This window comes from Desmodus rotundus, chromosome 8 (genome assembly GCF_022682495.2).
Source record: "Desmodus rotundus isolate HL8 chromosome 8, HLdesRot8A.1, whole genome shotgun sequence".
NCBI classification, from domain to species: domain Eukaryota; kingdom Metazoa; phylum Chordata; class Mammalia; order Chiroptera; family Phyllostomidae; genus Desmodus; species Desmodus rotundus.
Window position 1 is genome coordinate 8,425,606 of NC_071394.1, and position 24,736 is coordinate 8,450,341.

A 24,736-nucleotide genomic window follows, 5' to 3' on the forward strand; every position below is an offset into this window, starting at 1 on the left:
GAGTTCTAACATAGCTAGTGATGGGAACTTCCAAGTGACCATTTTAAGGATCTCATAACACTGTATCAGGTGGATAACCCCATTTATTTAACCATTCCCCATTTACCTTTTATTATCATAATGGAAGTTACCCTGAAATAGCTGGAAATGAAATATGATGACCTCTATAATTTACTTGAAAATATTTTGAAAAGGGCCTGCAAGCCAAAGTGTTGCCGGTTCGATTCCCAGTCAAGGCACATGCCTGGGTTGCGGGCCAGGTCCCCAGAAGGGGAAGCATGAGAGGCAACCACACAATGATGTTTCCCTCCCTCTCTTTCTCCTTCCCTTCCCCTCTCTCTAAAAATAAGTAAATAAAATCTTTAAAAAAAAAAAAAAAGAAAGAAAATATTTTGAAAAAAAGATTAGGTAAATACAGCAAATATTTAAAATCGTTAAAACTAGTAATGGGAATATGTGGGTGTACTATGTTCTCTATTTTCCCGGATGTTAGGAGTTTTCCACAATCAAAATTTTTAAAAAACATGGTTTAATAGACATTTTACAAAATAGTTATGTTTTCTTCCTCTGAATTATCCCCTTAGGATAAAACTGAGAAATGAGGTAATGGAATGAAAATACAGACTCTGTCAAGGCTATTTTTGCACACCAAGCCAGCAAGCTCCATCGCATCGGGACTGCAGGGCTCCTGCGTGGGGCCATAACCCGTGCGGGCTCCTTGTCACTACAGAGGAACGTCGCTAACGCTCATCACATCATATGACGAACACACCGTATATTAGTTCCCGGCTGCTGTCCCAACAAATTATAATGAACTTCATGTCTAAAAACAACACAAACTTATTCTCTCATAGTTCTGTAGGTCAGAAGTTCAAAATAAGTCGTAAGAATGAAGCTGTCAGCAGGGCTGGTTCCTTCTGAAGGCTCCAAGGGAAAATACGTTCCTTGTCCCTTCAGCTTCTAGAGGCCACGGGCATTCCTTGGCTCCTGGCTGCATCGCTCCAATCCTTGCTTCTGGGGTCTCTTTGCCTTTTGTGTCATCAAAGCTCCCTCCGCGACCTCCCTCTTATACAGACCCTTGTGATAAAAGTGGGTCCACCTGGATAATCCAGGAGAGTCTCCTCATCCCAAGACCCTTAATTTAATCATATCTGCAAAGTCTCTTTTGCCATGGAAGCTGACACTGACGGGTTCCAGGGATGAGGTTGTGGGGGACCTATATCAAGCCACACCTACAGGTCATTTTGTCTGTGTCCTGCACTATGTGTCACTCATCACGGTAGCTCCAGCCCCTAGCACGGTGCCCACTGGACAGTAAGTGCCCAGTAAATGCAAAAGAAGAGCAAACGGGGAAGAAGTCCAAGGTAGGAACACAATCCTAAAGGTCTTACATCATCCCTGAGCCCCCCAATAGGTATGGGAGCAGAGAAGGCTCAATGAGTAGACAGGCATCTACTGGGAACACTTAGAAATCACAAGGTGTCAGCCTCTTATTGGCTCAAGGGTGGAAGTGCCCAGTGTGGAATGCCCCGTGTGTTTTCACAGTCGCTGCTGTCTGAGCAGCGGGCCAGCAAGCAGCAGGTGGCTCCTGGACTGTGATTTCCTGGGACCAGGCAGGGTTGGGGCAGCTGTCAGGTTTACTGCTGTGTCTGATGAAGGCACTTTCCTGCAAGAGGGTAAACAAAACCAGAGACGCCTCCAAATAACTGTGTCCCTGCCACAGACACTTTCATTGCCCCTACCCACCCCCACCCCAGAGACAGTAAGGATGGTTCCTTTTCAAGAAAAGATTATCCCAATAACAGCAACTGCTCATGCCAGGGCTTTGCAAACATCCTCTTTATTCTTTTCAACAAAGTGGGCAAAGTAAACATTGCTATGTTTATTTTACAGGTGGGGAAACTGAGGTAGGGGCAGCAGTAACTTACTCAAAGTCACCAGCCGGGAAAAGACAAAGCAAGGACTCAAACCTGAGTCCATCAGACTCTAAGACTGGACTCTTCAACTTGGACACACATTTGCAAGCATGAAGGTCAAATTGTGTGTCCAGAGCCACAGGCTTTGCCTGTAGATGGTGCTGGGTGCAACAGGCAGGCGTCCCAGCTCTTCCAAGCCAGAGCTGAGAGATCTGAAGCCCAAGGTCTCTGCTGAACTGAGATCATGCCGATTCACATATTCACATATCCACTCTGCACACACAAGGTAACTTCTGCGCATGCTCCACACTGTGGTAGGTACCGGAGTCACCGAGATAAACAAAGGAGCCACCACTGATGCCTTCAAAGGGAGATAAACCAGAACTGCACTTGTCAGTACTGTCTGGGCCAGAACACAGCCCTGGACCTGCGGTGGTCCTACACAGAGAGGCAGCAACACCAGCTGTGGTGTGGAGTGGCTCAAGGACAAGGGCTCTGTGTCCAGGTACAGAAGGATGAATAGGAGTTTTCCAGGAGGAAGAGAACACCGGCTCTTGCCGAGGGAAGGGCACCATCTTTATAAACCTTTAGTTCACTAGCTAAATAAGTAAATAGCTGGGTTGATGCTTGGCACAGAATAAATGTGACAAGGAGAGGGGGAAGAGGAGGAGGGGGAAGAGAAGAAAAGGGTTCTCTTATTTCTATCTCCCCTACTCAAGGCTCTGCATTTGGCTTTTGTCAGGCCAAAGGTGCAGATGATATCACCCTCAAGTTCACAGCTCAGCAGAGATGGGGAATGGGTTGGCCAAGCAGTTGGCTGCCCAGCCTTCCAAATCTGGCCACCCAGCAGTCACCTTCAGACGTGTCTTCTGGGCCTGGGAAAGCACACAAAATGCGTAGAGAGGGTCCCAGGGCGAGCGAGTGGAGACAGGGTTCCTTAGGGAACAGCCTTTGAGATAGAGGTCAAAGACTGAACTTGGCATTTTTACTCCTTGGGGCTCTGCCATGGGTGAAGAGGGGCAGAGCAGGGAGAGAAACAGCTCCAACCACACAACAAGGAATTCCTGACTTTGAGGCCACTTTCAAAATCAGAGCCCTGACTCAGGGTTTATCCCCGAGATTGCACAGTTCTCTTCGCAGACGAGGCCCCAGCCTGTGGACTGTGGCTTGTTCATGGCTGACAGGCCCCATTTGTCCATGACACTGACACTGCAGAGGCCCCTTTGCCTGAGGCTCCCAGGGTCACAAAGGAGTCCTCTGCTGTCTTCAAGCCTCGGGATGACCACCCAGAGGAAGCCTGTGGGAAACCAATGGCCCTGCCCTCCCTTTGGAAGAGAAGGTCACCCTCTTTCTCCCAGCCCAGCCCCCCAAGAAGCCCTGCATGGGAGAACTGGCTGTAAGTGTCCCCTAAGCCAAACCTGGCACAGGTTCGGGCTTCCCTGCCCCCCCACCACATACATGGGAAACGGGCAGATGACATTCCAAGGCTAGCTAAGCCACTTCCAGGCTGGGCAACCTTGGGAAAGTGCCCAGGACCCACGGGGCCTCAAAAACCATAGTCCTGTCCCCCGTAAGTGAAGTGCCTACATCCAGTTGATGCTTGCTGCCCATTAACCTCCTTCCTCTTTCTCATGCTGTCATTATTTTTAAGTGAGGATGACAGCAAAGCTCAGAGGAGTCTGAGGGACACCTGAGACAACATCATCCATGACCACTTGTAACACGGTCCCAATTCTTCACCCCCTAGTTACATCCTCCCCCTCTGCCAGGTCCCCTCTCACGCTGACCCTGGGATGAGCCACTTTCCTTGCTTTCACCAGCGGGGTGCTAGCAAAAGAGAGGCAAGCAAAAGCTTGAAAGGCCTTGTTTGGTGGGTGTGGTCTTGCTTGTGCCCTCTGCCCTCACCATCAGAAGGGCATTCCCCAGCTAGTCTGCTGGTCCCAAGAGATGAAAGATACATAGAACAGAGTCAAGACACCCCAGCCACACCAGACAAACTAGACTAGCCAAAGGCCTCCAAGCCCCAGACAGGGGGGAGTGCAGCCAAGATCAGCAGAGCCACCTGGCCAACCATCCCAGATGCATGAACAGTAAATGTTTATTATTGAAAGCCACTGAGACCCTGTTGTTGCCTATTACTCGGCATTACTGAGGCAACAAAGCCTTGATACAATCTGTATGTGGATAGTAATAACAGTATGGAGCTCTCAGGGTTACTGTACAGAGCAAATGAGATAAACAAGTACCTGCACTCAATGGATGGGAGCGATGATCCCACCATCGTCATCCTCACAGGAGGGTCTGAGGTTGCAAGAGCTTAGGTCAACTGCCCCGGGGGAGCAGGCCAACATCCAAGGGGGCAACAGAGGTGGAGTGACATCTCCACCTTCCATCCACCACAGCCCCAGCTCTCCCTCCTTGCTGGGCCCGCAGTATGGTGAAGCAGAGGTTCCAGCAGCCCTGTGCCCCCCACCATGGGCCTGGCCATGTGGGCCAGGACAGCCCCTGTCCCCATCTGTTCCTCCCGCCTCCAGACACATGGCTCAGGTGTCTTCGGCCACCTCCTATGGCTCAGTTTCCTCAGATCTCAAAATCGCTCCTCCCAGACTTGCTGAGGATCAGACATGAAAGTGAGTTTGCAAGTCCAGCAACTAGAGGTCCCTATACAAAATGAAGGCACATGTCCCTCCCCCCTTCCTCCATCGCCATCACCACCACCACCATCATCACCGGCATCACCATCCCCCAGAGAGAAACACAATACTCAAGAGCAGGCGGAAGAAGTGGGTAGCAAGGTGGTTATACACATGTGGTCCACAACCAGAGGGCTGGGTCTGAATTCCAAACTGGATTCTTAGGAGATGTGTGACCTTGGGAAAGTTACTTAACATCTCTGAGCTTTGGTTTTCTCATCTTGGAGATGAAAGTGTGACCTACTTCATAGTGTCATCTTAAAGGTTAAATGAGTGAATACATGCAAAGCAATTAGAACGGTGTTTGGCACATAATAAATGCTAAGTGTGCATCAGCTGTCGTTGTCATGACTACTGTTGTTACTATTACTAGAGTACCATGTAGTAGGCACTTTAAGTATCTCAATTCATCTAATTCTCACAAGGGCTCCAAGAGTTTGGTCTCATGAAACCCATTTTACATATGAGAAAGCTGTGGCTTGGAGAGGCGAAGGGACTTCCTAAGCTTTGAAGTTGATGCTGGGTCCACTACTCCAGGGGCGACAAAACGTGCAGGCCATCACGAGGCCCAGAATGCTCCCTGACGCCTTCCCCACCCTTACCGACAGCCAGGAAACAGGGCGATAAGCTCCCAGGCAGTTTCTGGGTCGTTTTCATTTTATTTGTGCAGCTTTCTGCACCTTTTGTCTTCCACAATTCCCTCGGCTGGGCAGGCAGCCCCTGTGGGCATCAAAGGCCCCGCTGGCAGCAGACACAAAGGAGCAGCAGTGCCCGGGCTCCCTCCCCTGCCAGCTACCAGCCATCTGACACGCAGCCCGGGAGATTCACAGAAAGGAGGTGCCTGGCCTCCTAACGGCTCCAGGTATTACCTAACTCTCAGCCATGAGGTCTGCTATGGAAGAGCCCAGGTGTGCCAACACCAGGTGTGACAGGCAGGGGCTGATGTCCAAGTTGTTCCTGGACCAATGGTGGTAGGTGGAAAGCTTGCACCAGAGACCTGAACCCCTGCCTGTGGTGACAGAGTTCAGAACAGCTTGTGGGGAGGGCGCTGCCTCGAATCCAGGATGGAGGGCCCTGCCTCCACAGTTCAGCTTTCACCGGCAGGGCGCCTGCTCTGAGCCAGTCTGACACAGGCCTGGCCTGAGGAATACACAAGCCAGTGAGGGGGCCCCATGGGGAGACATGGCGAATGCAGGGATGAGGTCTGAGCAAGAAGAAAACTGGTCAAAAGGGAAATGGACACAGCTTCCTCCTTTCACTCAGTCTCTGTGAAGAGTGCCCACCTCGTGGCAGGTGCCAGGGAGAAAACGGAGACTGAGCAAGACGCAGTCCCTATTCTCATAAAACTCAGATTCTTGTGAAATCTGCCCCAGGGAACCACAAAGACCTTCATGGAGAAGCGTGGGGGGTCAGCTGTGCCCCCATCAGCCTGGCAATCTGGAGGGACTTGCTTTGCTTCTCAGTGAGTCAACTTCCTCCTCTGGGAAGTGGGTACAGCACATTTGTATTATGACATACCATGTGGCCTTTATATGCAGACAAACATCTTAACAGGAGAGAAGTTAACCTTATGCTAAATGGCAAAGGCTGGTAACAGATACTTTACCTTTTCAAATACATGTACATGCAAGAATGTGTGTGTGTGTGTGTGTGTGAATTGTTTAATATAAATAGTAGTTTATAAACTGGCCCTTCCAGTATATATGTGTCCTAGCCTGCTTGGGACTGAGTGGCATAAACAACAGAGTTTATTTCTTGTCATCCTAGAGGCCAGGGTGTCCCAGGTCAAGGTGCCAGACAGTTCAGTTTCTGAGGACATGCTTTTTGGCTTGTAGACAGCCGTCCACTCCCTGTATCTTCACATGGCCTTTCCTCTTTGCTCTCGTGGAGACAGAGCTCTGGCCTCTCTCTTTCTCCTTATAAGGTCACTAATCTTATCATGAGGGTCCCATCCTCATAACAGCTTCTAACCCCAATCACCTCCCAAAGACCCCACTTCCAAATACCACCATCACATGCATAAGGGCGGTGAACCCACCTGTGAACCCAGAGGGGGCAGGCGTTCAGTCTACCACTGCGTGTGTGTGCACCTGGCGACACCTATCTGAGCAGTAGATTACGAGTGGTTTCCCGTTCTTCCTTTCGCTTATCTGAACTTCCTAAATTGTGCACGGACCACGTATTGTAAGATTACAAAATAAGAACAGAAGACCCCTCATTTGCACATGGATTTTTGATAGGAGTCACAGCAGCTGCCGCCCAGTGGTGCGGGGGACAAGGCCGGAGCTCCGCAGGCTGAAGCTCCTCAGGCGGAAGCTCCACAGGCCGAGTGGGGCTCATTTGCAGCCTCCTGCTCCTCCCAGCGCTCCGATGCTCTCAGCAACTCCAGCGACAACCTCACGCACTAATCATGAGCTCCAGCAAGTGGTGATCAAACACTCACAATGCGCTAACCCACAGCATTTGCTTACTCCTCACTGGACGGCCGTGAACGAGGTCTGCCGTTCTCCCAGCTCACAGAAGAGGAAACGGAGGCACGAAGCAGGGAAGTCCCACAGCTAGAGATGGCAGAGTGAGGCGCTCCACACCAGAGCCAAGGCCTGTGCTCCTGTCCTTGTCCCTGTCCCATCTTGCCTCTCCTTAGAGAGCGCAGAACCCAGCCAGGCCCTTCCTGCTACAATTCTCCGCTATGGGACCAAAAGCTGTGTGCCGCACAGAGGGCTTCACCATGGGGGACGCGTGAGAAAGGACTCTGGGCAACAGCCCAGCCAACAGCCCTGGATGCATGTCCATACTGGCGAAGCAAACATCCTGGCATCTCTGTCCCCGTGGGCATGGGCCCCAGAACAGCCAGGTCCAGGGAGCCGGCAAGGCGGGAAGTGGCTGCCAGGCCCTGGCACCAGCCCCAGCCTCCGTGCACTCGGCCAGCTCTGTTGGCCAACTGTCAAAGCTTCAAAGGGGTGTGCAGAGCAAGCTGGGGGGCCAGGGCTGGACTGGTCTGCCTGCACTGAGATGAGAGAACAAAAGGAGGCCGTTGTGGGCTGGTTGGCGGGAGACTGCAGCGGGACAGAGGGCGGGAAGGGGAGGCTGCAGAGGGAGGGCTGAGGGGAGCAGGGCAAGGTGAGGGCACCCTGGGCAGCCAGCAGGTGTGGCCCTCTGCACAAGGAGGCACCTGAGGCTGGGGAAGGCTGTGGTTTGGCAGGTGGCACTGGCTGGCACATGGCAGCTTCTTTTGTCTGTCAGAAATCCAAAGGGGTCAGTTAGGCATCTATGCATTTCAGGACATTCATCCCTTCATTTCTCCACTCAGCCACCGAGGACTAGCACCCACTGTGGGTCAGACACCTGGGGGCCTGGGGGGCTAGCCATGAGCCAGAACAACAGAGGCCTTCCCCAAGATGAAGACAGGGCAGAGACTTATCCCGTGGCACAGGGGCCTACAGACAGATGCCCTCGCTCCCCTCGAGACTCTGTCATTGACCACGACCACGGGCATCTGACCTATCCCTGAGCCTCAGTGCCCAGCGTGTTCAGTAAATGACACTGGCCAGCAAGCACATCAGCACATTGGCAGGGGGGTAAGCCCATGACGTAGGATCCTGTCCTCAGCAAAATGTTCTTCTAACTTCACGTGGCCAGCTCCCAGGGGAATCACTGCCACGTGGGATGGGAGCCTGGCACATTCTAAGCGCTGGACTGGGGTGGGGTGGCTGGGGTTGTCACTGTTGCAGGAGAGCACAAAGGGGGCGGTGGGGGGAAGTGACAGTCATGTAACTTGAGGACAACACGCAGCTTGCCCTGGGCCACACAGGTAGGGTTGGAACCCAGATTCCAACTTGCAGACCCAACCTGCACCCAGCTCCAAAGGCAGTCATACCTGTTCCCTCCTGAGGGTCTTGTGTTCTTCCTGGAGATGACAGCCACACATATATGGGACCTGGGACAGGCAGTGGGGGCTGCACAGCACCTTGTGAGCAAGGTCCACAGCAGGTGGCCCATAGAAGAGCTCGAGGCCAGGGATCAGGAAGGACCGGAAAACAGGGGGAGGGGGCCAAGAGGCAGCAGGAGGGGAGCCTCAGAGCACAGGCCTGGGGTCAGGGGCCCAGACTCCACTCCAAGTTCTGCCACCCCTTCTGTGGGTTGCGGCTGGACACATCCTCTCAAACGACTTCTCGGTTGGTAAGTGAGGGCACTGGAGCCAGGGGTCCACCAACTCACTCCTTCCCATTACACACCCAAGACTCTGGACTGGAGGGCAGCTGGGAGGAGAAGGCTGTAAAGAGAAGGCTGCCGTCTGAGCTTTTCCCTCCGAAGGAGGAGCAGAGCACCAGGCAGCTCTGGGTGCACCCAGAGCCCTCCCAGGAGGTGCACCAGCTTCCACTCCCCGCCGACCTATCCTGGCACGCCTGGCCTCAGCAGGAGGCCATGTGGCCTGAGGAGAACACGGCCAAGGCACCAGAGGGCCCCCTGCTTCCTGTGGAACTTGGGAAGAGCCATTTCACCTCTGCGGACCCCAGCTTCTGCAGTGTAATATGGGGGAAAATGGGACCTGCCTCAAAGATCAACACCACGCTTGGCTGAGCTGAAGCCAAAGGCAGCTCATGGAACTGTTCGCTCCTTTCTGGCCACTCTGCTCTTGTTTGAGCAGAAATCCCAGAGAGAAACCCACATGTTCCTTAATGTCTACAAGCACCAAAGAATGAATGAGAAGGAAGTCTGGATTTTTAGAGGGGAAACCTGGCTTCCAGTCTCTGCTCAGATAGATGCCTCTTCTACCTGCAGGCATGGGGCGAGTCACTCCACCTTTCTTGGCCTCAGTTAACTCACCTGTAAAATGGGGCTATTAGTATTGCTTCATTTGCAGGGTGTGTGAGGCCCACACAGGTGTGCTAGCGTATGTGAAAGCACTTTGCACATCACGAAGCTCTCACACGTAGGTTACTGTCGAGCTCTGTCTTACAAAGGCAGAAATCCCCTGGTTGTAAGAAGAGCCCTACAGCCAGTCTCTCACATGGTTCTAACAGGAAGGAGCTGTATTGAAACTCGGGGTGGATTTCAATCATTCCTCATGTCTCATCAAAGGCAGATGGTGTGTCGCTGGAGGTTCTGGCCCAACTCCAGCAAACACTTCCTGACGTGGCAAAGAGGTGGGGAAGGGTGCGCGGCAGGGCGTTTGGAGGTGCCACCGAGGGGGCATCTCTACCCCCAGGGCTGAAGGTGCTTGACGTGGAGTTCCTGGGCCCCTTGCCAGTGTTTGTTCCATGCACACTAGCTGGGCCGCCAGCCTTCCCCACCAGGGTTACCTTAAGTGCTGGTGAGATTATTACCTGCTTGTCAGGTAGATGAGAGAGGGCGGTACAGAGAGAGCAAAAGACAGCTCCTCAGTGAAGGTGCCAGCGCCAGCAGCTGGCCCCTGAGGGTGGGAACACCCAGGGCCCAGAGAAAGCATCCTGCTTCCTCTCCGGACCCGCTGAGCAAACATGGGAGGATGGCAGGTGCCCGAGGCAGCTGGCCAAGCAGGGCTTCTGCCCGCCACTCCCTCTGCCTCCTTCCCAGCCAGTGCTAGCCTGAGCCAAGGCCCAGTAATCTTCCTAGCCTGGCCCTGCTCTGAGCTGGCAGGTGGGAGGACAGGCATGTCGGTACTCAAATGGGGGCTTCCCTCCACAGCTCCTCGGTGGGGTGGAAGCAGCATATCCCAGGGGCTCTGGGGTTGTATAGTACTCTAGGTTGCTTATTTTAAGGAGCTGATGTAGAGACCAGGAAACTTACCAACAAGGCATCTCAGTGATGCTCACTGATCCGTGCGATCCCAACCAGACTCACCAAGGACCTTGGAAGGTATGTCACATAAGCTGGTCATACTGTGCAACCTTGGGCCAGCTACACCCCTTCTCCTGGGGAAATCTGCCTAGGTGTCCACGGAGGTCCCTGGAGGGCGTGATGGGTTTTAAAAGCAGCTGCCCCGCTGGCAGGAAGCCCTGCCCCTAAGAGCTCATGTTCCTCCCTCCTCAGCTGCACCCCCAGTAATGCACTGGATGCCTCTGAGGGAAGGGCTTTCATGGTTCAGACGGAAAGGGTGATTTTTCCCTTGCAGTGAGGACCAAATGAGAATGGCCAAAAAGTACCACATGGAGAGCGTGTGCCCAAAATATGGGGGCCGACCTTAATGTAGCTAGCTCACTTACAGTCAGTTCTGAAACCAGTATTTGTGTCAAACCGTCCCCCCCACCCCCACCAAAGGAACAGAGCAGGCTTGCCTTGAGGGTGAAGACCCAAAGTATTCAGTAGATCAGCAGAAACTACTGTTCTGTTCAAAACCAGGGCTTCAGCTACTCCACTCCCCAACACACATGCACACACACTCACACCTTCTTTCTCTCTCTCCCATTCACTGCCTCACTCACTCCATACTTGTCCAACAAATGGCACCTCTGCTGTAACAGAAAACCAAGTGAATGGGGATGAGCAGCAATCCCAGCTGAACAGAGAAATGTTCGTGAGTAGAAGAAGCAGGCACAGTAGGATGCTGAAAGCCTCCACAGAGGGGCTACCAGATCTGTCCTTATTGGGCCAATCATTCAACAGAAGGGACCTGATATACCAGGCAATGCATTGAGTGCCAGGTAACCCCTGCCCTTGAAGAATTCAAGTCATCAAATAGTTATTCTTAATATTCCCATTGCATTTATCACTAAAATATGCTGTGTGACGACAAACACTCAGTGGCACAAGCACTAAGTATCCGTGCACCTGAGTGGCCAGCCAGGTGGCTCAGATGATCTTGGCTGGGCTCACTCAGGGGTCTGGGAGTGGCTGGTGGTCAGGTGGTCTAGGCTGGTCTCACTTGGAGGATTAGAGCACCAACGTTATGTTCTACGTGTCTCTCATCTTCTCTGGGAGCCAGAAGGCTAGCTCAGAACATCCTTCTCTTGGTGATGGCAGAGGTCCAACAGTGCAAATGGAAATGCTTTTTCAAAGTTCTGCTTGCAATGTGGCTGCTAATACCCCGGTGGACAAAGCAAGCCGTGTAATCCAGTCCAGCATCAGAGAAGCAGGGAGCGGCTGAAGAGGCGGGGCCATGCCATCAGTTCACCACACCACACTGTGGAGGGAAAAGGGAGGGTATGTATAATTCTGTTACTTACATAAAGTTACCGAGCCAAATGCCCCAGACAGGATTTGAACTCAGGCTGTTCGGACTGTGCTAAGCCCTGTGCCTAAGGCACAGGCACAGGCACAGAGGAGAGGCAGTGATCACATGGGACACCAACAAAGTGAACCTGATACCAGACTTGGCCTGCCAGGGAATATTTCGGTACATTTTGGGTCTGGATGGCCTTTGTGAATGCAGGGAAACACCCTCCTCGGCCAAGACTTGCAGGCTGGGAACTGACATGGGTTCTGGCCATCAAATACTCTCCTTTACCCAGTGAGATCAAATAGCAATGAGTTAACTAGTTGGAATCAACCGGCAGCCCTATTTGGGAGAGTGGGCATGAATTAAGCAGTTCCACAGAAAGGAATGCAATCCTCCCTGTGTTTCCAAGCTTCACAAATCCTGGATGAAAGTCAAGCAAAGGCTCCCAGTCAACTGATCTACCCCCTTTGCACCCCCACCCGCAGTCCTTGTTTCACTGGGACAGGAGGGCATGCAATAAAACACCTCTGCACAGGGGCTGCAGCTCTGCTGGCCCTCTTGGGCCAAGGTGAGGAGAGAAGGCTGAGTAGGGATCCATGCTGATACCCGGCATCTGATTCAGTGGTTCCAGGCTGGGGCCAGTAGCCAATATTTTTAACAAACGCCCCAGATGACTCAAATACAAGCCTCCTCAGATCACATTTTGAACCCTTCTCCCCAAGATGGATGAAGGGGCACAGGTGTCAAATCACTCCGTGCCCTGCAGAGATCACGCTGGTGGGGAAACAGGCCCACATAAATACGTGTGCACACACGCGCCCATGTGCACACACGCGCCCATGTGCACACTTATGCATGTACACAGACAGAGACGAGGGCCTGTAACAACAGTGGCTAACAGGCACTTCCTACTTCCCGTGGCAAGCCTTATTTTAAGCCTGTGCACATGTTATCGCATCTAAGCCTCCCAATAATTTTGTGAGGCAGGGGACACTTTTATTGCCATTTTTCAGAGGAGAAAAATCAGGCCCAGAGAAGTCAAATATCCAAAGTTCCAGAGCTAGTAAGCTGGGAGGTCCAGATGCAACAGTGGACATGCTGACTCCGGAGCCCAGGTGCCTTGCCTGGAGGGGCTGCCTGCTGCCAGAAGCTCAGTCTCTCCCGCAGCATGGCCTTGTAAAGAAGAGAGCAAACTTGCTGAACTTGCCTTGTGGTCTCGGTTAAGCAAAACTGCTGAGATCATTAACACTTTCGCAGAAGCCTTTTCAATGGGGAATGACTTTGTTATATTACCTCATTTTTTCTGCTCACTTTCTCAAGCCAGCTTCCACCATTCTCTGTCTACCACCATCTGGGGGCAGCGAGGGAGTGGGGGTAGGTTGGTGGGGAACCATGAGGAAGGTGGCTTCCCCTGGATCTACTGTGTGCACCAGCTGAGGAGCCTGACCTCCTCGCACAGCCCTGCTGGGGCTACACCCTCCCCTTTTGCAGACAAAAAACTGACGGAGCCTCAGAGAGGTTAAGCAACTCACCCACAGCCACACAGCCAGTCCAAGGCCCAGCCCTGTATTTAAACTTCAGTCTTGTCTAATCTAGAGCCCAAGCTCTCGCCTCTTCTACAATGTGACTCATGCGCCTGTGTCTTGACTCTTGGGGGTTTGAAGAAAATGTCAACACCCAGGCTCAAAAATGTGATGACCATCTTTACTGGAGGGAAAGGAACTTCCTGTGTAGTTATTAAAAGTCATGAAGAGGGGCGGGGGTAGCACTGGGAATAGGAAATATGCAGCTTCCCAGCAGAGGGGGCGTTCTGGAGCCAAGGAGATGCACACTCTGGGGTGGGGTGGGCCTGCCTATAGCCACCAATGCCAGGGCCACCACGGAGGCCCCTGGGCTGGGCGCGGTACTGGCTCTGTAGGCATCTCGCTGTGGACGTGGCTTCTGAGGATGGGGATGGGCCTGCAGCCAGCAGCCAGCAGGACGGACACTTTGGCAAACTTCCTTAGGATGGAATATGGAAAGATTTTTTTCCTCTCCCTACCCCATGTTTCCCCAGCTTGGAGAAAAATAGAAGGGGAAAAAAAAGAAAGAAAATGGGCCTCCCTACCCGAACAGATGATAACAACTCACAAATGGAAAATCCACAGACCAAAAATGAAATTCTAAAGAAAATATCACCATTGCCGATTCGGGCCTATGCAAGTAGCTCAAGCAGACTCGACAATCATCCCTCTGGTGTGGCAACAGTGGGGGGCAGATCAGGGGTCCTGCTTGTGGTAGAAGAAATACCCGCCTGGAACAAGGAGTTCTGGGGCCCTGAGTCCTCTGCACCCAATGGGCTTCAGTGAGATTGACTTTGGACATGGTCATTTCACTTGGGATGAATCTGCAAAATAGGAATCATCCTTGTCACCAGCCTCCAGTCTCTGCAAGGAGAACATCTTTGAAACTGTGAAGTCCTGTGCATGTGTGAAGTGTTAGAAGTAGTAACAAGCAAGGAACCAGAGCAAACTGCTCATGATCTTCACCCAGGGACAGAGGGTCCTTCTCCCTCTGCTGAGTGGAACAAACAGTAGCTATACAGGGAGGTTTAGCAGGCACAATGCCAAAGGCTCTAGAGCCAAACTGCCTGAGTGGGAAGTTGGGCTCTATTACTGACTAGCTGTGTAACCTTGAGTTAATCACTCAACCTCTCTGTGCCCCAGTTTCCTCATTCATAAATGGTAGCCACTAATAGTCCCCACTTCAGAGCACCATTGTAAGGATTAAATGATCTGATCCATGGGGATCAATATGTGTTAGCTGTTACTATAAAAGTGGTAATATAATACTATATCATAAATAGTAAAATACTATTCACCACGGTTTGGGCCATCTTTGAACGGAACACATGCAGCTCCTACTAACAGAAATGCTGTTGCAGAAGGAATGTACTAAAAATACTTCTGAGGTATCTGAAGATCTTAGAGGCATCCATTTTTAAGTAATTCAAAATAAACCCACTGAATAATCATTTAAGAGGTATTTTCATGAGCAACTGTAGGCAATATGCCTAATATGGTAACATGTCCCCAATGTTCTGTTGCTTCTCTCCTTCATTCTGACATCCCGTGACTAGGTTGTGAGCACGGGTAAGGGGTGTCACTATGGCAAGGCACTGGGGGAGGAAAGGGAGGAAGGGAGGAGGCCCTAAAAGCAACTACAGTCTGATGGGGACTTGTGCATTACACCTATAAATGGCAGAGTCCCCTCTGGGGCTGCAGGAATGAGATGGCCCTAAAGGAATGGTAGAGCTGTAAGACACGGGGCTGGGAGGGCTGGCTGTGCAGGGGAGCAAGGGCAGAAGGCAAAAGCCCAGAGGGAGTCCTGAGAAACGCAGCTGCAGAGGCATGCTCCCGTCCCAACTGAGGACTCAGATTTCTTGGCTGAAGGGTTTGCACTGGATTCAGCGGGAACAGGAGAACCACAGGTGCCTGTACCCGAGGAGCAAGTGATACAGGCAAAGTGAGCTTCAGGAAGGTGCGTCTTGGTGCAGGGTGGAGGATGGTGGGAACAGGGCAGGCTTGGAGGTGGGGAGACCTCTTAGGAAGCAACCACAGCATCCAGGAGGTCTGACATCGGGAGCTATACCCCACAATGTGGTGGTAAAATCCACTGAGTGATGACTATAAATGTCATAGGAGATGAACTGTTTGGAAGATGGTGAAATCACTTCATTCAGGAGAGCCTGGAAAAGCTGGGCAGGGACGTGTCAAAAGAGAGACACTTTGTCCGCCCCCCCCCACCCCTTATCCATGGTTCTACTTTCCATGGTGTCAGTTACCTGAGGCCAACTGTGGTCCAAAGATATTAAATGGAAGATCCCAGAAATAAACAATTCATAAGTTTTAAATTGCATGTCACTCTGAGTAGAGTGATGACATCTCCTGCTGTCCCTCTCCATCCTGCCCAGGATGTGAATCATCCCTTTGTCCTGTATCTCCACACTCTACTCTACCTGCCTGTTAGTCGCTCAGTCACTCGGTTATCAGATCGGCTGTCACAGTGTTGCAGTACTTGTTTAAGTGACCCTTATTTTACTTCATGATGGCCCCAAGGCACAAGAGTAGTGATGCTGGCAATTCAGATACGCCAAAGAGATGCCAGTAAGTGCCTCCTTTAAGTCAAAAGGTGAGAGTTCTTAACTTAATAAAGCATTGTATCACCTCACACCATCACAAGAAGGGTGAGTATAATACAGTAGATGTAAGAGAGGGAGACAGACCACACTCACGGAACTTTCATTACAGTGCACTATTACAATTATTCTATTGTATTAGGAGTTACCCTTGCTAATTTCCTCCTGTGTCTAATTTACAAATTAAACTTTATCATAGATATGTATGTATAGGAAGAAACAGAGTATACAGAGGGATCAGTAGGATCTGCAGTTTCAGGCATCACGGAGGTCTGGGGACATGTGCCCCGCGGATGAGGGGCTCTATTACATTCTCCGCCGGAACCTGTGTCCCCAACCTCTGTGGCTCTGTCAGCTTTCTACAGCTGCTGTAACCAATCACGGAGGATTTAGAAGTTTCAACAGCGCACACACTTTGATTGCCTCACAGTTTCATAGGTCAGAAGCGAGAGGGGGCTTGTCCGGCTCTCTGCCCCAGACTGCACAGGCTGGACGCAAGATGCCAGCTGCATGGGCTCTAACCAGGGGGCTGTGGGCAAGACCCACCAGCTCATCCATTCATGCCCTTGGCCAAACTGAGTTCCCTGCATTGTAGGATGCAGGCCTGTTTCTTTGCTGGCAGTCAGCTGGGGGCTCCCCTTAGGTAATAGAGTCCTCCCTCCAATCTTACATGTGGACCCCTACATTTGAGAGGCAGTACCAGCATCCCAACTCCTCCTGATCCCTGGAATCTCTCTGACTCTCTGCATAAACCTTAATTATACCTGCAAAGTCCCTTTGCCATGTGGAGTCACCTTTTCATAGGCATCACCCCAGAGATTCAGGTATGGACATTGGCGGGGGGATGAACACTGGGGGGGAGGCATTCTGTCTACCAGAGCTTCTCGGCGTCTCCCCAGGAAGCTGGTAGACATCGCACAATAAATAATAAGGGGTGGTGAGCACAATTGTGGACAACAGTCCTGCAATCTAAGGAATCTTGTAGAGGCACTTTGCCCAGCCTCGGGGAGGGAGCACAGGGGACAGGGAGATGTCAGGAGGGGTTTCCCGAAGGAAAAGTGAGATGATCTAACAGAACCTGAACATGAGCCGGAGTGAAGGGGCTGCTTTGCCTACAGATTATTAGAGTAGCATATTTAGAAGAGGCCAGGAACTAGAATAAACCCTGAGGAAACACGCCAGGTCTGACATGTGGACGGTGTTGCAGCAGCCAACCAGCAACCTGGCACACTAAGAACTGCTGTCGCCCTCCCCTCTCCTGCAGGGGTGATTCTGCCCTTCCAAGAACCTTCCGGAAACAGCATGGTGGACCTCCACGGAAACCCCGTCACGTGTCGGCAAGGAGCTGAGTGAATCTGCAGGTGCTGGCCTGGGAAGAGGCCTGTGACACAGGAAATGAAAATGACATGCTGACTAATACATGTAGCAGGTTGCCAATTTCCCAAAAGAAAAAATAAAGCAATCAATTGTGAGCATGCACTGGTTTCTAAAAGCGAATTGTTAAATAGTCAAGAATTCAGCTATTGGTTTTTAAACCTTTGGTAGCCTGAAATCGGCGATGGTGGGGATTTCACCACAGAAATCAACAAACCTACAATTCGGGGCTTTTAGTCCGTCCTGAGAGGTTGAACAGTATAGCCCTGGGTTCGTACGAATTTCCAGATAACCAGGAGTATTATCTCAGGAAGAGGTGGGATGGGTTTCACAGTGGTGTCAGTCAGCTCCCTTCCTTAATTTATTTTTAAAATTGATGCACAGTTTTCATTATTTTCCAGATATAAAAAATACTGAACATAAAACAAAGGCCAGCCTGCTGTAGTCCCCATTTCCAAGGCTCTCTGCCCTATAGGCAATTGCAGCATCCTGAGCACCGCACCTGCCCCCAGCTGGGCCAGGTCCAGCGTGTTCTGACATTCCTACATGGATGGGAACCTCTGCCCCACAGTAGGCTGCCGATCACTGACCACACTGCTGGGAATCAGGCAGCTCAGTCTGGCCAGATGGCTGAGGTTCTCCCAAGGTCCTCCCAGGAGGCGGGGCACGCCTCCTTTGGGAAAAGAGTTTCCTCAGCTGCAGACTGAGACTCAGACCTCAAGCCTCATCTGCTACCATCATTATGAATCATACAGGGATCGTCAAGGAATGAGAGAGCCAGCCCTTGCCGTTGTGATGTTAGATCCAGAGGACTTTAAGGGGATGGTGGGGAGTGGGGAGGAGGCCCCTACACCACACACAGCAACACCAACCACCCACTGGCTGATGGGCAACTTTCTCATTGGTAATGCCCTGTCACTCATCACAGCTCACACAGCACAGGTCTGAGAAGGTGGGCTCCTGTGCAGTGTGCTGGATAAAGGCCGGTTCATAGACCAGCTGAGCCTCCCCTGAGCAGACACTCCCTGAGTTACCCTGCTCTCACTGTGTCTCCACCTGGAGAACAGCTCAGTATCTTCCCTCTGGCGTTTCTCCAGCATGTCAGCTCAGAGCTGCGCTGCCAGGGGCTTCCAGGGGCCTAATGGTAGAGACAGAGGCCCAGATGGACAGCTGCCCACCTCTTCGAGAGAACCTCCGCTGACCCTCAGCCTGGATGCCTGGCACAGAACAGCTGGTCACGGCATGACTGCTGATCTGTGGGCCATTTAAATTCTCTGAACTTTTATCGCGTTTTTGTCTTTCTGCATTGTGTCATCAGGCCACATTAACAGCTTGCCTCCTGTCCTTCTGTTTCATAAGGTAGCCCTTTTTAACCACTACTGTGATGTTTAAATGGCTGAATAATCCATTCCCTACAACCACTCCCGTATTCTCTGACATTGAAGCCATTTCTGATTTTTCACTGTTATAAATACCCCTACAGCCAACATCTTTGTGTGTAAGCACAACAGGATTCTGAGAAGTAACTCTGAAACACGCCTCCCTGTTTTCAGTTGTTACAAACTCCCAGAAGAGGCACAGGTCGGTCACATGTGGTGTCATCCCTGACATGGGGAAATGAGAACTTCGGAGACGGAGCTCCTGTCTGACAGGCGACAGGCTGAGGACGGCTTTCACCATAAAGGAAGGAGTGCATGTCCAGGCCTATTTGCTGAGGCTCAGAACCTAAGGAGCAGGCAGCTAACATAATTCTTACTCTATCATGAACTAGACAGCAGGAAAGTTGGGGTCTCATGCACCTACCCATCCCCTCTCTTACCATCACCACTGCCCTGGAACACTCTGACACGGTCCCTCTGGCGTGGTCCAGGAGCTGGCCATATACAAAGTTTGGAAAAACAGCAGTCTGGGAGCTTGATCTAGGGTCAAGAGGCCTTCATTCAGGACCGGGGCCTTGGATTTGAGGCTGGCTGAGTTTGTGCAGACTTCATCAGTCTTTTCACCTATCCAAGTCTCTGTTTTTCCATCTATAAGCAGGTGGGGTGATAGCCAGATGATGTCTGAAGTCCCCTTTCTATGAGCTTCTGAAGCCCAAGTAGACAGAAGGGAGCTGCCAACCCAAGAAAGGCAGGTGCCTACTCTTACCTGGGACTCTTGGTCTTTCAGACCCCCGTACAGCACTGGAGCTGATTCTGGAAATCTCTACTGTCTAGCCAAGATACCTGCATTGTGTCACCCAAGTGGACAAATATGCCCAGTTTTCCCAAATGGAATGCAAGTGAAGAGACTATATGCCACTTACAGGACAAGGTGCTTAAGACGTGAGTTCGCCTTCTCTACCCTCCCTTTCCTCTCTGCCAGCTGGCTGGATTTCAAGGTCCTTGAAGGGTGGCAGACCAACAACATGGAAGAGACCTGTCTTCTAATGCATAAGAAAGCACTGCCCACTGACTAGCACCCATTTCCCTTGGGATATTTTGTGAGTAAGAAATAGACATCTTTTGTGTTAAGTTACTAAATATTGATGTTTTATTTGTTCCAGCATCCAGAGCTACTTGAACAAAACAGTCCCAATGTTTTATTGTTGATGCTAGAGGAGGAAACTGAGATGCCAAGTGGTAGATAAAACTTAATGGAATTACATCACCAGGAAGGTGCTGCTTCCCACTAGTAGTTTGTCAAGTCTACGGTCTTTCCGTAGTGCCCAGCTACTGCCACGCTGAGAGCTCTTCACGTGCTCTGAGAGTCCAGGTGAACAGGGTTTGGGGGAAAACACTCTGAAAAGTACAAGGCACTCTAGAAATAACCACACTGCACTTGCCATCAGCTTCCCATCCCGTCCACTGTCCTTTTTCTCAGCCAGATTCAGTGCGTCCAGAACTTGATTTCCCATGGAAACAGAAAGCGAATATAGTAGCGGATACCACTAACCATTCTCAAAGCATTCTCATTACTTTGAAAGGAGTAAAAATAAGTAAGTAAATAAATCCTCCCCATCCCTTGGGTCTCTACCTGCTTTCTCTTCCTTTCATTCTGAGCACCACCCACAGCCAGACGTGGCCAGGCTGCTTCACAGAAGCCAAAGAAGTTACCAGAAATGAATCCTGCGTTTGACAGTGAGGCCAAATGTGCAGCTGGGGGCATTTCAAGGCCCTCACTTCCCTGCTTGTAATTAGTCAGCTTCCAGCAATGATGAGATCTGAGGACGTCACAAAACAGTGATCTTCTTGGGCAGCTCTAATGGGACAGCACCAACCACAAGACCCTAGGTTGTGAGCATTGACTGAGAGCTTCAAATCCCTAGGCGTCCTTCCATTCAGAGATGCAAAAAGACAGTCTGTCCAGCTACTCTCTGTGCATTCGTTGTACACCTACTGTGGGTCACCTTGAAAAACTTGGTTTAATGAGACTCATAGACATGTTTATTTTGGGTGCATACATTTTCAGGGGCCCACTACCCTTGGGGTTCCCATTTCTCCCAGGACCAACAGCTATCACAGCTGTCGTGTCGGTCCATACTGTTGTGTGCTTAGGCAGCTGTCTTTCCCGAAGGCTGTGAGGATGTCTGTCAAGGTCTTTACATCTGTGTGACCCATTTAACACAGATTCTTGGGATGTGCTACCTGAACTGAATTGAGTCAAAGGAAGGACAGAAGGGAGGGAGGGAATACAGGAATGAACAAAACGCATTGCCCAAGCCCAAGGCAATGACGGTAGATAAATATTGAGGGTAGATAGGTAAGTAATTACAGAATTTCTGAAAATCTTGTCATTTCTTTTATCATACTTAATGAAAGATGGTTATTATTGTTATCAAAAGATTGCATTTTTTCCCTTCTTTCCCATCATTTGGTTGAAAAACTGTGTTTCTGTTAATGAAGTCAGCAGACATTTCATATTTTATATGCTTTTGAGCTCTGTGACTTATTATTGGTATACTTCATTATTAGCTTGACTATGTCATTTGATAAAATGCTGGTGTATATGAATAGTAGTTCAACCACATATTTATAATGTCTGGGACTAGTGCCTATGATTCGGTGGGAGAAATAATTTGGCACTGGTGACTAGCCTCCAAAAATCTAGTGCAAGAGCTTAACTATCTAAGTCAATACTGAAATTTATAAAAAAGAGCTTGGACCAACCTTAGCTTCCGTTTCCTAGATAAACCTGCTGTGGATGCCAGGCCCCCAGCCCATACTGAGCCCCTAAACCTCACCAGATGATGGGAAGGAAGAAGGGCACGATGCATGAGAGTGCTCAGCACTTTGCCCAATACAACAAGGACTTGATAAAGACATATCTATATTCTATGTTTACTATTATCACCACCATTATAATCATTACCAGGGATGCCACCCCTGGAGATGCCATACTGGAGTAAGGAAAAGAACTTAGAAAGCAGAAAGTGCATCCAGCACTTAGGCGCTACAAGAGGTGATAGGGCAGCCCAGGGAGCACGAGGAAGCAGGACGCATTCGGAAGAATGAACCCCAAGGGGACTAAGGAGCATGTAGCAGAAGGGGGACAGTCTTTTCAGGAGCTAACTCAGTGAACACACTAGGGCCTGCGGGAAGAACATTACCTAGTGGTGAGGAAGTGAAAGTAGTCAATGTTTGTAAGCTCCTGACACACAGCACATCCTTCCAGAGATGTTAGGTTTGTCCTTACTTTTCCCTTCTTAGATCGAGGAGTATCTGCTCTGAAATGGGAAAACAAAACTATACATAAAAATAAATCCACCTACATGAAAATTTACATTAACTACAAAAGTCTAGGCGTCATTAAAAATTCCTGAGAGGAACTGATGACGGTTCACTAATTAATTGGGTTCAGCACTATCAAGCACCACTTAACAAGGGATTGCTCCTTAGAGGAGCAAATATGGTGACTGTCACTTGGCTTATTTCTAATTTGCACTCCTCTGGGGAGACTACAAGGCTAGACCACACGCTCAGGAGTAAAGTCTTCCCTAATGTTTTCAAAGGTGAGCAGTTGCCATCTTCCTTAGATAAAGGGAAGATGAGTCAGCGGGAAGTCATTGTCAACCAGGAACCTCAGGCCACCTTTCTGTCTACAACTAACAGACTGTAAGGATCAGATGCGGGGATGTGGATAGTGGAGTAAAAAAATGGGTGAGTTTCCGATGGGTGAGAACATTTTCCTGGCACTGCCTGGGCAGGAAGATACAACAGAAAGTGAGCCGATGACATCAAAACTAAACACACGTGCAGGAAGCACAGCTACACACACAAACCACATGCTTATTACTTTCCCACTATAACATTAAAACACGCGTTTTGTTTTGAAAAAATTACAGAGTAAAATCTCCCACTTTTTCACATCTTCCAACCATATTTCCCAGAAATGTCTGTTAACAGGAAGTACATACCTTTCACAGAATTTCTCCCATGTGTAGAGAAATATGCATTTGTCCTGCCTAAATTTGACAAAAGTGGACCAGTTCTATACTAAGTGTACTACAGCTCTTCCTCCTCAATTAACTGATTATGGTCTGTCCAGAAGGCATTTAGCCATGTAATATGAAAAATAGTCATTTATTGAAGAAGACACAAGATAAAAGAAATGCTGAACATAGGACAATGACATCTCAGTCCCCTTCAAATGTGATGCAGATTTGTTGCTCTACTTGCTCAGTCATTTTGAACGCGATGGTCAGACAGTACACGTGCTCACTCAATAGCATCTACCACCCCCACTGACTAGTAGAGTGCAGTCATCATTGTTCACACGTGTGCACTCCAGTCCACTCTCCTTGGCTGCCAGGTTACACTGATGTCACACACACTATTTTTGTTACATTAACAATGACTGGACTTTTTCTGGACAGACTTTCATGTATATGTGCGTGTGTGTATATATATACATGTATACACACACACAAATTTATCTTGTGTTTAAAATGCCTTACTTTTCTTTTTGAAATAATTTCACACTCACAAAAGGAGTTAGAAATACACTGGATTCCCATGGCCATGCAATCTCTCAATATTGCTATCTTATATAATCACAATATAATTATCAAATTTTATCAGGAAATTAACATTAACAACACACACAAAGGCCTGTATTATTATAAAACATACAAAATCTAAGACACTTTAGAATGAAGAAATAAAGTAAACACAAATAGAAGTTGGAACATTTTCTTACACCCTGTTGTGGGTTAAACTGTAGCCTCTGAAAAAGACGTATTGAAGTGCTCACCTCAATACCTGTGAACCTGACCTTATTGGGAAATAGGGTCTTTGCAGAAGTCATCAGGCAAAGACAAAGTCATATTGGATTAGGGTGGACCTCATCCTTATACGAAAAGAGAAAAATGGACACAGACACAGAAAAGAAGGTCACGTGAGGATGGGAGCAGAGACTGGCGTGATAGAGCACAAGCTAGGGAAGGCCGAGGACTGCCAGCCACCACCTGAAGTGAGGAAAGAGGAAGGGAAGGATTCTGCCTTAGCATTTTCAGAAGGAATGCGGCCTTGATGACACCTTGATGTCAGGCTTCCGGCCTCCAGAACTGTGGGAGAAGTGATTTCTGTTGTTTTTAGCCAGGTCGTTTGTGGCTCGTCATTACAGCAGCCTCGCAAACTAATAGAAACCCCAATACATCGGCACAGCGCCCGTGGAATGCTCTGAGAAAAGATTAAAATGGTGACTGGGAAATGGAAGGCACAGCCAGAGGCGTGTTTTTGATATAGTGGGATCACTGTGTTGACCGTGATCACTGAGCATTCCCGAGGAATGTCATGATTTATAACATCACACTGTGAGAAACATCGAGTTTCAGCCTTGGAGTGACAACAAGATTGTCGGGAAGGGGAGTTCGGATGAGGACATGGTGGTCAGGCACAAGGGGGAACATCGCGGCAGCAGAGCTGTTTTTGTTTCGCAGACACGCTCTGCAGCGAGCAGCAGCTGTGGTGAGTCTGAAGTGTGACAGGGAGCATGCCCAAGAAGAGCTTCTGCAGCGTGCGGGCGCAGAGGAAACTCCCCAAGAAGCACGCGGCCCACGCTTTCTCCCTGGCCAGCCTCACTTCCCCGTCAGCATGGCCCCAGTTTATTTTGACACGGTTGTTGTTTCCACCTGCATGGGCACACACCCCTGCTGACACTGAGGCGCCCAGCTCCCCTTGGGGACCAGTATGCATTGTGGAAAACCCAAAGCATTACCTCCATGAGTGGCAGATGATCCCCCTGGGGCACACCCATGCTTGTGGGCAGGCAGGGAGTGCGAGACGCAGGGCTTCCTGGCAGGGGCTATAGGTGGGTGGTGGGGGCAGCAGCACTGGTGGCCTTAAAGTAACAAGCTTGGAAAACCTGCGTCAAGCTCCACTGAGCAAAGGAGACAAGGCTAGGAAGTACAGAAATACACCTTGTGTGTTAATCAGGCTTCACCGTGGGGAGAGGAGACACA

General features: G+C 50.1%; 1 long non-coding RNA gene across 2 annotated transcripts in view; it reads right to left on the minus strand.

The window, feature by feature from the left end:
- The window catches only part of LOC112315356 (uncharacterized), a 222,630-nt gene that overhangs the window by 60,745 nt on the left and 137,149 nt on the right, over nt 1-24,736 (minus strand). For both annotated transcript variants that reach the window (XR_006652845.3, XR_008427527.1), the window contains exon 4: nt 11,360-11,711. This is a non-coding gene — a long non-coding RNA (uncharacterized lncRNA). The remainder of the gene's footprint in view (nt 1-11,359; nt 11,712-24,736) is intronic.